This window comes from Rhinolophus hipposideros, assembly GCF_964194185.1.
Source record: "Rhinolophus hipposideros genome assembly, chromosome: X".
NCBI lineage: Eukaryota > Metazoa > Chordata > Mammalia > Chiroptera > Rhinolophidae > Rhinolophus > Rhinolophus hipposideros.
In genome coordinates, this window is record NC_138046.1 from 64,515,785 (window position 1) to 64,528,620 (window position 12,836).

A 12,836-nucleotide genomic window follows, 5' to 3' on the forward strand; every position below is an offset into this window, starting at 1 on the left:
CAATGTACTTATTTTAATGGTAATTGTGGTGGAAGACTTAGAAAAACTTCCTTTTCTGTTTTGGGATAAACATTTTAATAGCTTCACACTTATATGAACACAAAGCCAAAATCCTATCCTAAAAAAAGAACTTAACTACTTAAAATGCTTAACTACTTAAGTCCCTCATTCTAGTTAAGAGCTTATCTACAGAGTATAGTAATGTAAAAATCTCTAGTGTGGCCCCAGTTGCTCCTTCAAAAAGTGAGCAGTTTGTCACTGAAGGGAGAGAATAATTCCCTTTTCTCCTGCAGGTGGGGGCAGGTAGGGAGATTGAGGATGAGGACTCTGGAGAGAGAAGATAGTGTCAAGGCAATTCCAGTGAGCTATTATAAATTGTTCCTTACAGGAGGAAACAAGGGTGTGTGTGTGTGGGCGGGGGGTAGGCAGACTAAAATAGCCTATTAGGAAACTCCCCTGGTAGGCATTAGCCAAAAGGCATGAGGTAAATTGTGATATCCAGTTTTTGGTTATTTTTCTCTTCATTGCCATATTTATTTTATTCCCACACCACCATATGAATAATACTTATGAGGTCAAACAATTAAGTTCCCGAACTCATCCTAGAAAAAGTGCTACATACCTCATTGCTGAATATCACTACGGTCACCTTTGAAGTATTCCCCTTGGGAAACTATGCCAGTGCCAGAGGCTAGTCCACTCATTCCAGAATTCTTTTTCTGGAGTGGCCATCAGAGCTGTTATCGTATTACCATTGATGTCACGAATGTCATCAAGATGTCTTCCTTTCAATATTTCCATTATTTTTAGGTAAATAAAGAAGTCATTGGGGGCCAGATCAGGTGAGTAGGGAGGATGTTCCAATACAGTTATTTGTTTACTGGGTAAAAACTCCCTCACAGACAATGCCGTGTGAGCTGGTGCATTGTCCTGCCGTGACGCAAGAGCCATGAATTGTTGGCAAAAAGTTCAGGTTGTCTAACTTTTTCACGCAGCCTTTTCAGCACTTCCAAATAGTAAACTTGGTTAACTATTTGTCCAGTTGGTACAAATTCATAATGAATAAACCTCTGATATCAAGAAAGTTTAACAACAATGTTGCAACAGCTTCGCAAATTAAATTATGCGACCTCATATGCAGCCCTATGTTCACCGCAGTGCTGTTTAAAATAGCCAAGATATTGAATCAACTTAAGTTCCCATCAAGAGACAATTGAAAAAAAGAAGAAGTGGTAACACAGATAATGGAATATTACTTAGCCATAAAAAATTAAATTTTACTATTTGCAAAAACACAAATATTGAGAAGGTTAGCAACATCACTTTGACTCTTGATTTGGACTGACGGAACATTTTTGGTTGTGGAGAATTGACTGACATCCATTGTGCACTTTGACGCTTTGTTTTAGGGTTGTATTCATACACCCACGTTTTATAACAAGTGATAACATGGCCCAAAACGTCGTCTTGACTCTCCAAAAGGTCTTGGCAAACTTCAACTCTCCTTTGCTTTTGTTCTTCAGTGAGCTCCTTTGGGACCATTTGGGCAGACACCATTCTCATCCCAAGATTTTCAGTGAAGGTTTTCTTAACTGTTTCTCTATCAATGTTTACTTGGTCTGCTATGCGTCTCACAGTCAGCCAATAATTTTGATGCACAATTCGACAAATTTTTGCAATGTTTTCATCAGTTCTGCTCGTTACTGGCCATCCTGACCTCTCTTCAGCAGTGATGCATTCTCTCCCATCAGAAAACCATTTTATCCATTTGTACACTGCCATTTTCTTCACGACATTATTCCCATAACTTGGACTAACATATCCCTGATTTCACTTCCACTCTTGCCAAGTGTAACAAGAAATTTAATGTTTGTTTGTTGCTCTAATTCAAGCTCAGATGTTCTTGGGACAGCAAAACAAACATGCAACAACAATAATGAATGCCACTCAGCAAAACACCACCACACAATGACACGAACACAGCTGTGAGACACTGATATACCAAGGTTATGAAACCTTACCAAGCCGTTTGTACAGGGCTGCCAATATAAGCATACAGTGGCAAGTTCAGGAGCTTAATTTTCAGATCTCATTTGCACTGTTCTTACTGCTCACTTAGAGTCAGCCCATTTAATCCTGAAGGTAGGCCTATGAGATAGGTACAAGTATTATCCCCATTTTATAAAGAGGAAATTAAGGCATAGAGAGTTTAAGTTACTTCTGTAAAGTCCCACAGCAAATAAGTGGCCAAGCCAGGGTTAGAACCTAAGCAGTCTGGTGTCAGTGTCCATACACTTAACCTGAATGCTATAGTAGTTCTCAGAAGAGACTTGTTAACTTCTACAGCATAGAGTTAACAAAGATGTAGGACATTAAGGGAGTGGTGTTTGTTCACACTGGAGTGAAGTGGCACTGGAAAAGACAAAAAATACCTAGAAAAGAGAAGCCCAGAAAAATCATCTGGAGAAAGAAGTGGTAAGTGAAAACTAGGATGAATTTGTGGAACATGTAAATATTTTCCAGTGTAAATCGGAAATACTAGGGAAAGAGAATGGCATAAAAGACAGAACTTCTCTTTGGTAGAATGGGAACTCAGACTAATTTAAATATGTACTAAAGCATGCGAATAAAAAAGGTTCTATGCAATAAACCTACCAAGATCAGGAGTCAACATGGCAGGCCTGACAAGTTCAGTGATGGAAAGTAACCACACAGGATGGCTTGATAACAAATTCCTAACTACGCAGTTCATAGCAGGTAGTCACTCCCAGGCTTATGGCTTATGGCTTCCTTAGTGAAGATTAAGCTTTGCCTTAAGTGAGCTCTGTCCATTATTCTTGTGCATCTAGGATAACATACCTTTGAAAATTTCAGAGTAATATTCTTTTTTTATCCCTTGAAGTCACAACTGTAGACAGCAGAGCATGAAGCCACAGAAGCCCTCATTGTTATCTTGTTTACTGTATACTATTTATATGTGCTGTAATGTTAATTATTAGTTATCCTGTGCCTGCCAATGTAAAAGGAGTATATGTGTCTCCATTTTGCTTTTTATCCAATCCCTGAGATTTCCACATTTTGCTTTCTCCTGCCTCCTTTATCTGTCACCAGTGCATTTCCTACACCTTCCTTATGTCTTCTCCCTTGATTCCAATACATAAAATAAGCTGCAAAACGGCCATTCTCTGGAGCATTTCAGATGTTGCTACACAGCACATGTCATCAGCTTGGCTCAAATAAACTCATAAAACTTCTCTACAGTTTTGGACATTTCTTTCGTCCACAGGGAAATTCCTAGGGTCTTGAGAACTTGAAACTTGGAACCACTCCAAAACATAAGTATAATTTATTTCTTAAGGGTCCCTTACCTCCGGAATAGTGAATGCTTGGCTGAGCAATGTCAACTTTTGCTTCAGTGCACCTCTACTTTTTAAAAGTTATTTGGGTTAACCCCTTCTCCACCCCACCATACTAGACCACCTCAATCCATCACCACCACACAAAGAGTAAGCATAGCTATAATTATACATTATATTTTTAGATATGTTAAAAATTTTAACCTGGTTATCATTAGGGCTTTCCTTTCTTTTTTTTATTTTTACTTTTTTTAAACATTTTTTTTTCGAGCAACAGAAAATGATGTCATGGAGGATTCGGTCATCAAAATGCCGGTGTGAGTTGAGCCTCTGTAAAGCTCCCTGGAATATACAAGTTATTGAACAACAATAACTCCACAAAGGACTCCCTGCAAGCAGACAGGCAAGACGAAGAGGCCCATTGCTGAATTCACCTAAAGGTGGGCGAATCGCATGAGCGGGAGAGGAGGGAAAAGAGAAGTGTGGAGACAGAGACGCAAGGGCGCAGGACACAGATCTAGCTCAGTGCTCCAAGCTCGCTGCATCCCGGAACTACCGCAGCTGCGGGAGAGGGAAGGACTCGGACTGCTAGGGCTCCGCTTATGCCCCACAGGGCTGAGGGGGGCAGCATATAACACGGATGAACCCAACACTCACGGCAAAGACCTCGGAGAAAAGACTGAGGGAAGAAGGCTGAAACAGTGGTTTAAGCCCTCACTGCCGAGCAGAAAATGGAAGCCGTAGGCACTGAGACTAGCCCCCCCAACCCTACCCTTCCAGAGCTCGCCCCACCCCCACCTGCCCGGTGCTAGGAGCAGTGTCAGATCATAAGAAAAGAATATTTGCTTTTCTGAGAATTGTAGACCGCAGATACAGATTTGCAGACAACTAGTTCCGGCAAAGGGGAGAGAGCTGTGGAAGCAGGACCGGGTGTGGTGGTCGTTGCCACCATTGCTCTGGGCCAACTCTCACAACTCACGCTGCTTCTGGCCCCACCTATCTGGGCAGATCCCTGCAGGAGTAAACAGAACTGCTGAAACATATGGGCTCTGAATCTGGTGCAGGGAGACCTTTGGAACTTCAAAAGCTCTACGGACAACCACAGGGACATAAGTACGCTATGACCCAGGCAAACTATTAGCAGTGGAGAAGCCCGCCTTCCAGGGAATCCCCCCATTATGTGAGAAGCTTTAATAGTGCAGAGAAAACATAACACTCCAATGTGAGAGAAAAAAAAAGGCTGCAGTCTGAGAGAAAATAAAACATTCTACCAACATATACTTGAAAACAAAAGAAAGATCTCTTCCTATCAACCTGTTGCAGAAGCCACTCCTGTAGATGTCTAGGAAGAGAAATAATAAAACAGTAATTGCCATGAATAACCAAGGCAACAAGACAACTCAGAAACAAAGTGAAAAGTCTCCAGAAAAGAAACTTAAAATTATGGAAATATGTGACTTAGATGACAGAGAATTCAAGATCGGAGTTCTGAAAAAACTCAACCAGATGCAAGAAAACAAAGAAAGGCAATTTAATGAACTCAGAAACACAATCAAAGAACAACATGAGCATTTTATGAAAGAGATTGAAATTTTAAAACAAGCCAAATATAATTTCTGGAGATAAAGAACTCAATACAAGACATTAAGAATGAAATAACCAGCTTAGGTAGTAGAGTTGACAACATGGAGGAAAGAATCAATGACATCGAAATAAAAATTGGAAATTACACAGATGGAAGAAGAAAGAGATTTGAGATTTAAAAGTAATGAAACGACTCTACAAGAACTTTCTGACTCCATCAGAAAGAGCAATATAAGAATAATGGGCATACCAGAAGTAGAAGAAAGAGGCAAGGGAACAGAGAATATATTCAATCAAATTGTTGATGAGAACTTCCCAAACTTGTGGACAGAACTGGATCCTCGAATCCAAGAAGCAAATAGAACACCTAATTATTTCAATCCCAGCAGGCCTTCTATAAGGCACATTGTATTGAAGCTGTCTAAAATCAACGATGAAGAAAAAATCCTCAAGGCAGCCCGGGAGAAGAAGACGGTAACCTACAAAGGAAAGCCCATTACATTATCATCAGATTTTTCAGCAGAAACTCTATAAGCCAGGAGGGTATGGAACCAAATATGCAAACTATTGAAAGAGAGAAATAATGAGCCAAGAATAAAATATTCAGCAAAGACATCCTTTAGATATGAAGGAGGAATAAACACCTTTCCAGACATACAGAAGCTGAGGGAATTTTCTAATACACGACCTGTACTACAAGAAATACTAAAGGAGGCTATTCGACCACCATCAACAGGGACAATTTCTGGGAACCGAAACATAAAAAGGGGAAGAATAAAGGACTGAACTGGAATATGGGAATGGAGAAAGTAATAGTGTTGAAGAAAATGGAATACTCTAAACTTCAAACTTTCTTTTACATAAACTTAAGGGTAACTACTCAAAGAAAAATCCAGAAATGAAATATATACTGTAATAAAAGAAACAGAGGGAAACATCATAGAATACCACCACACAGAAATAATAGATAACAACAAAAAGACAAAGAAACAATGGAGACACAGCCTTACCAGAAAACTAAAGATAGAATGACAGGAAATCCTCAGGTATCAATAATCACCGTAAATGTAAATGGACTGAACTCACCAATAAAAAGGCACAGAGTAGCAGATTGGATCAGAAAACTAAACCCAACTAAACCCAACTAAACCCAAGAGACACATCTCAGCTACAAGGGCAAGCATAGACTCAAAGTGAAAGGGTGGAAATTGACACTCAGAGCAAATGGTACTCAGAGAAAATCAGGTGTAGCCATAATGATATCAGATGAAACAGACTTCAGGGTGAAAAAGGTAACAAGAGACAAAGATGGACATTTTATAATGGTAAAGGTGACTATACAATAAAAAGACATAACAGTCATCAATATTTGTGCCCCCAATCAGGGAGCACCAAAATATACCAAGCAACTACTAAAAGAACTAAAGGGAGAAATTGACCAAAACACAATTGTACTAGGGGACTTAAATACATAATTGACAGCTATGGATAGATCATCCAAACAGAATATGAATAATGAAATAGAAGTTGTAAATGACACAGTAGATGAAGTTGACATAATTGACATATATAGAGTACTTCATCCTAAAACATCAGACTATACATTCTTTTCTAGTGTACATGGAACATTCTCAAGGATAGACCATATATTGGGACATAAAATCACCCTCAACAAATTTAAGAAGATTGAAATCATACCAGGCATATACTCTGATCACAAGGCTTTGAAATTGGATATCAACTGTGAAAAGAAAGCAGGTAAAAACACAAATACATGGAGATTAACAACATATTTTTAAAAAAAGACTAGATTAAAGAAGAAATTTGAGGAGAGATCAAAAGATACCTAGAAACAAATGGCAATGAAAATACATCCTACCAAAAATTTTGGGATGCAGCGAAAGCAGTTTTAAGAGGGTAATTTATATCATTACAGGCCTTTCTCAAGAAACAAGAAAAATCCCAAATAAATAACCTCATGTTAAACCTTAAAGAACTAGAAAAAGAAGAACAAATGAAACCCAAAGTCAGCAGAGGAAAGGAAATAACAAAAATAAGAGCAGAACTAAATGAAATAAAGAAGAAAAAGGAAATAGAAAAAATTAATACGGCAAAGAGCTGGTTCTTCGAAAAGATTAACAAAATTGACAAGCCCTTGGCTAGACTCATTAAGATAAAAAGAGAGAAGACACTAACAAAATCAGAAATGAAAAAGGGGAAGTTGTTACAGACACCACAGAAATACAAATGATCATCCAAGAACACTATGAAGGACTATATACCACAAAATCAATAACCTAGAAGAATTGGACAAGTTCTTAGAAACATATAGCCTTCCAAGGCTGAACCATGAAGAACTGGAAAATCTAAACAGACCGATCACCAGTAACGAAATTGAATCAGTCATCCAAAACCTTCCCAAAAGCAAAATTCCAGGACCAGGTGGCTTCTCTAGTGAATTCTACCAAACCTTCAAAGAGGATCTAACACCAATCCTGCTCAAACTCTTCCAAAAAATTGAAGAGACAGTACTCCCTAACTCATTTTATGAGGCCAACATTACACTGATACCAAAACCTGGTAAAGACAACACATAAAAAGAAAACTGCAGACCAATATCTCTGATGAAGACAGAAGCAAAAATCCTAAACAAAATTCTAGCAAATTGAATACAACAAAGCATTAAAAAAATTATTTATCATGACCAAGTGGGGTTCATCCCTGGGGCACAAGGTTGGTTCAACATCCACAAATCCATCAATGTGATACATCACATAAACCAAATAAAGGACAAAAATCATATGCTTATATCAATTGATGCAGGAAAAGCATTTGACAAGATACAACATCAATTTTTGATTAAAACACTTAATAAAATAGGTATAGAAGTGAAATACCTTAATATAATAAAGGCCATCTATGACAAGCCCTCAGCTAATCTCATAATTAACGGTGAAAAACTGAAGCCCTGTGTTGTACGTTCAGAAACACGACAGGGCTCTCTCATATCACCTCTGCTTTTCAACATAGTGTTGGAAGTACTCGCCAGGGCAATCAGGCAAGAGAAATAAATAAAAGGCATCCAAATTGGGAATGAAGAAGTTACATTATAACTATTTGCAGATGACATGATGCTATATATAGAAAACCCTAAAGACTTCACCAAAAAGCTATGAGAAACAATCAAAGTATACTGTAATGTGGCACTGTACAAAATCAATGTGCAAAAGTCCATTGCATTCCTATATACTAACAATGAAATCTCAGAGAAAGAAATAAAAAAAAAAAATTATTTTGCAATTGCAGGAAAAAGAATCAACTTAACCAAGGATGTGAAATACCAATATGCTGAAAACTATAAGACATTTTTTAAAAGAATTGCAGAAGACACAAAGAAATGGAAAGACATTACGTGCTCATGGATTGGAAGAATCAACATAGTTAAAATGGCCATACTACCCAAAGCAATATGCAGACTTAATGCAATCCCCATCAAAATCCCAAATGCATTTTTTAAAGAAATAGAACAAAAAATCATCAGATTTGTTTGGAACCACAAAAGACCCCAAATAGCCAAAGCAATCTTAAAAAAAAAGAACAATACCTGAGGTATCACACACCCTGAATTTAGCTTGTATTACAGGGCAACAATAATCAAAACAGCATGGTATTGGCACCAAAACAGACACATAAAAGAATGAAATAGAATTGAGAACCCAGAAGTAAAACCACATAAAAATGGACAGATAATTTTTGACAAAGAAGCAAAAAACATACAATGGAGGAAAGACAGCTTCTTCAATAAGTGGTGCTGGCAGAATTGGAAAGACACGTGCTAAAGAATGGAAGTGGACAGCTGTCTGTGATCATGTACCAAAATTAATTCAAAATGGATCAAAGACTTAAGCGTAAGACCTGAAACAATAAACCGCATAGAAGAAAACATAGATACAAAATTTATGAATCTTGGGTTCAAAGGGCATTTCATGAATTTGATTCCAAAGGCAAGGGAAGCAAAAGCTAAAATAAATGAATGGGACTATATCAAACTTAAAAGCTTCTGCATAGCAAAAGAAACCATTGACAAAATAAAGAGGCAACCAACTGAATGGCAAAATATTTTTGTAAACAGTGCCTATGATAAAGGGCTAATTTCCAAAATATACAAGGAACTGATGCAACTAAACAACAAATAAACAAACAACCTAAATGAAAAATGGGCAGAGGACCTGAAGATTCATTTACCCAATGAGTACGTACAAATGGCAAATAGACATATGAAAAAATGCTCAACATCACTAATCATCAGAGAAATGCAAATAAAAACCACAATGAGATATCACCTCACCCCAGTAAGAATGGATATCATCAACAAGACAAATAGCAACAAGTGTTGGAGAGGCTGTGGAGAAAAAGGAACCCTCATACACTGTTGGTGGGAATGAAGACTGGTGCAGCTGCTATGAAAGGCAGTGTGGAGGTTCCTCAAAAAATTACAAATAGAATTACTATATGACCCAGCAATCCCTCTCCTGGGTATCTACCCAAAAATATCTGAAAACATTTATCCATAAAGACAGGTGTGCTCCATTGTTCATTGCAGCTTTGTTTACCGTGGCCAAACTTGGAAACAACCGAAATGTCCTTCGGTAGATGAATGGATAAAGATGTTGTGGTATATATACACAATGGAATACTATTCGGTGGTAAGAAAAGATGAAATAGGACCATGTGTGACAATGTGGATGGATCTTGAGAGTATAATGCTAAGCGAAATAAGTCAGACAGAAAAAGCAGAGAACCATATGATTTCACTGATATTTCGTATATGAACCAAAAACAACAACAAGACAAACATGATAAACATATATTCATAGACATAGACAATAGTTTAGTGTTTACCAGAGGGTAAGGGGGGTGGGTGGAGGGAGATGAGGGTAAGGGGGATCAAATATATGGTGATGGAAGGAGAACTGACTCTGGGTGGTGAACGCACAGTGTGATATATAGATGATGTAATACAGAATTGTACACCTGAATTCTATGGAACTATACTAACAATTGTCACCTTAATAAACATTAAAAGAAAAATTTTCAATTAGAGTTGATATTCAATATTATTCCCTATTAGTTTTAAATACACAGTATAATGTTTAGACGTTTATATACTTTAGGAAGTGATCCCCCAATTAGTATGGTACCCACCTTGCCCTATACACATTTATTACAATATCATTGACTACATTCCTTATGCTGTGCTTTACATCCCTATGACTTTTGTAATTACCAGTTTGTACGTCTTAATCGCTTTACCTTTATCACCCATTCCCTCAACCTCCATCGCATCTGGTAACCATCAATTTGTTCTCTATAACTATGAGTTTGTTTCTGGTTTGTTCTGTTTTTTGTTTATGTTTTTCTTTAGATGTTACATATAAGTGAAGTTATATGGTATTTGTCTTTCTCTGTCTGACTTATTTCACTTACCATAATACCTTCTCAATATTCGTGTTTTTGCAAATGGTAAGATTTCATTTTTTATGGCTAAGTAATATTCCATTATATGCATGTATCCCTTCCTCTTGTTTTCAATCGTCTCTTGATGGGCACTACAGTTGCTTCCATATCTTGGCTACTTTAACCAGCACTGCGGTGAACATAGGGCTGCATGTGAGGTCGGATAATTTAATTCGTAAAGTTGTTGCAACATTGTTGCTAACTTTTTTTTGATATCAGAGGGATTATTCATTATGAATTTGTACCAACTGGACAAACAGTTAACCAAGTTGACTATTTGGAAGTGCTCAAATGGCTGCATGAAAAGTTAAACAACCTGAACTTTTCACCAACAATTCATGGCTCTTGTGTCATGACAATGCACCAGCTCACATGGGACTGTCTGTGAGGGAGTTTTTAGCCAGTAAACAAATAACTGTATTGGAACACGCTCCCTATTCACCTGATCTGGCCTCCAATGACTCCTTTCTTTACCCCAAGATAAAGGAAATATTGAAAGGAAGACATTTTGATGACATTCAGGACGTCAAGGGTAAAACGATGATAGCTCTGATAGCCATTCCAGAAAAAGAGTTCCAAAATTGCTTTGAAGGGTGTACTAGGCACTGGCCTGTGTGCCTAGCTTCCCGAGGGGAGTACTTCGAAGGTAACCATAGTGATATTCAGCAATGAGGTATGTAGCACTTTTTCTAGGATGAGTTGGCTAACTTAATTATCAGACCACATACGTTTCAAGTATACAGTTCTATAATACATTATCTATATATCGTATTGTGTGTTCACTGACCAAAGTTGAATCTCCTTCCATCACCCTATATTTGACCCCTTTTACCTCTTCTACCAACCCCTCTCCCCCTAACCCTCTGGTAACCACTAAACTGTTGTTTCTGTCTATGAGTTCTTGTTTGTTTCTTTGTCTTGTTCATTTGTTGCTTTCAGTCTTACACCCACATATGAGTAAAATCATATCATTCTCAAATTTTTCTGCCTGACTGGATTAATTGTTCTGTGAAAAGTGCCATTGGTATTTTGACATTGAATCTATTTGGCATGGAATCTATACTATATATTGCCTTAGGTCGTATGGACATTTTAAGAGTATTAATTCTTCTTATCCATGAGTACTGTGTGTGCTTCCATTTATTTGTATTTTCTTCAATTCTTTCTTGAAAGTTTCATAATTTTCCACATACTGGTCTTTTACCTTATTTGGTTATATTTATTCCTAGGTTATTTATTTTTTTTGATGTAATCGCAAATGGCATTGTTTACTTAGTTTCTCTTTCTGGTAGTTCATTATTGTTCTATAAAAATGCAACAGATTCCTGAAACTATGCTAAATTCATTTATCAATTCTGTTAGTTTTTTTGTGGAATCTTTAGGGTTTTCTAAATATAGTATCATGTCATCTGCAAATAACAACACTTCTTCCTTTCCAATTTGGATCCCTTTTATTCTATTTTCTTTTCTGATTGCTGTGGCTAGGACTTTGCATACTTTGCTGAATGAAACTGGTGTGATTTCATTTTAAAAACCCACATAATACCTTAGAATTTCCTTTTTGATTGCTTAGAATAATTGTCTTAAGCCTAACAAACAGCTGCATGAAAATATGGTCCCGAAGTGTGTCTATTGTAGACAGCCTATGCATGGCCTTGTTTACTTATCCATTCATGTACCCTATGTCTTTTGACTAGAGCATTTAATCCATTTATTTTTTGTATTAAATTTATTGGGGTGACATTGGTTAGGAAAATTATATAGGTTTCAAATGTACACTTCTGTAATACATCATCTATATTTTACATTGTGTGCAAAGTCAGTTATCTTTCCATCACCATATATTTGACCCCCTTTACCCTCTTCTACCCTCTGGTAACCACTAAACTGTGTCTGTGTCCATTGTTTTTTGTTTTGTTTTTTTCTTGTTCATTTCAATTTTCTTGTTGCTTTCAATTTTATATCCAACATATATGAGTAAAATCATATGGTTCTCAACATTTTCGGTCTGACTTATTTTGCTTAGCATGATAATCTTATCCATTCCATGTTGTTTCAAATGGGAATATTTCATCTTTTCTTATGGCTGAGTGATATTCCATTGTATAAAATGTAATTATTGATAGGTACATAGTTATTGCCATTTTATTATTCATATTTATGTTTATTTTCCCCTTTCTTCTTCTTAAAGATATTCTTTTTACATTTCTTGTAACCCTAGCTTGGTGGTGATGAATTCCTTTAGCTTTTTCTTATTTGGGAAGCTCTTTATCTCTCCTTTAATTTTAAATGATAGCCTTCCTGGGTAGTGTAGTCTTGTTTGTATGTCTTTGCTTTACATCACTTTGAATGTTGCATGGCAATCCTTCTTGCTTGCAA